Here is a 1771-nt window from a genome sequence, read left to right on the forward strand (position 1 = left end):
ATAATGAAAATCAAGTTTTTGGGAAGTTATAACAAGTTTTAAAATTTCACTTTTTCAACATGTTAGGCAAAATCGGGTTTTTGGGAACAAATTGCAAGTTTAAAATGTCAAAAATGCACTTTATAAGCAAAATCGGGTTTTTGGGACCAAAGTGCAAGTTTTAAATTGTCACTTTTTCACTTACAAGGCAAAATCGGGATTTTTTGAGAGAGATGCAAGTTGTACTCACTTGTAAAGGGGAAATGAAACCCCTACAAGAAGTCATAATTTACTTGCACACATGTAATAAGGGTTTAAAATCCCTATTACATGTAAAAACCATTAAAGTAGGGGTTTTTTAAGAGAAGTACAAGTTTACTTGTAACTTAACCAAAAAATACCTATTTTAATATAAAAGCCAAATAAACAATCAAAATAATAAAAAAAATCAAGGAGAAATTTAAAACAAATTACAAGTATTCATCTTTTAATAAAAATTCACATGTAATAAGCTAAAAATTTCCCTACAAAGACCAAAACAATGGACATCATTAAAACTTGCAGTTTGAAAAAAATTCTTCACCTACAGTCGAGATTTTAAAACCCGAAATTGAAGAAAAGACATAGCAAACGAACCTAGAATGCGATGCAATTCGAAACGTAGTTTGAGGATTGACCGAGGATTAAGCCAGTCCAAGGATTAGTCAAAATTCTGCCTCAGGAAGCGTTCCATAGAGTAATTTTTTCATTTTTCACAAAAAATTTCATGTAATGGTCCATAATTTTTGGAAACAAAAATGAGGACAACACAGGACACTTTGTCCCGCTTCGTGTCCAGGCCATATTGACCAATTTATGGGCATTTGTTGCCCTTCCTTCATTTTCCATGAGTCTACCAAAACTCTTCCCTCTGTTGGTCTAAGGGAACGTTGTTTGCTGCGGTCTACGATTGGAAACTCCAGAGTCAGAGTTTGTTCGAGCGCCCAAATGAATCCTGTTTGCCCTAGTTGCATAGCTAGGGATTTGTGATGTGATTGGAATCACCCACATTTGTGATTTATCCAATACCCTTCCTTTCTTCATTTCTGTCCTAGTTGCTTGCCTTCTCATATCCACAGTGTTTGAGAGGGTATGTGTGGAAGCATTCCTCGCATCAGGTTGCTTCTCCACCATCTCCCAGACCCTGTCCTGGTTTGGATGTTTTTTGCCGTGATATTGGACTGAATGTATTTCATTTGCCCTTGCAACCCATCTCCTTTCTGCCCTAATGGTTTTCTTACTTTTCACCAATTCCTGGTTGTGTTCTTGCCATAAGGGAGCCCTGCCAAATGTTGTGGTCATTCTTTTAGCTGCTCTCCTCTCTTCGACTGCTTTGATGTTCACATATCTATACACTTGCAGAGCCATTTCACATATCTGTATTGCTTTGATGTCACATTTTTTAGCTTCAATTTTTTTATTGTTTATATTTATTTTTTATTTTATATAATTATATAAATTTCATTTTTTTTTCTTTGATCTATTTTGCAAAGAGTGGGTAAAAAATTCAAATTTCTATTTTTTTTATATTACATATTTTAAACAAATATCAAATCACATTATTATTTTTGAAATTTTGTATCTACTTTATTAATTAGTCTCTTGGGCCTACCTAACAAGACAATAGGGAAATGGGCTTACCTAGCACGTATTGTAAATTACTTATCTTCTAGTGATAAATATATTCAAAAGGATAAATGTATTTATTGCCGCTAGTATTATGCACTTTTATTGCCGCTGATATTATGCTCCA

This window comes from Cryptomeria japonica, chromosome 9 (assembly GCF_030272615.1).
Source record: "Cryptomeria japonica chromosome 9, Sugi_1.0, whole genome shotgun sequence".
NCBI lineage: Eukaryota > Viridiplantae > Streptophyta > Pinopsida > Cupressales > Cupressaceae > Cryptomeria > Cryptomeria japonica.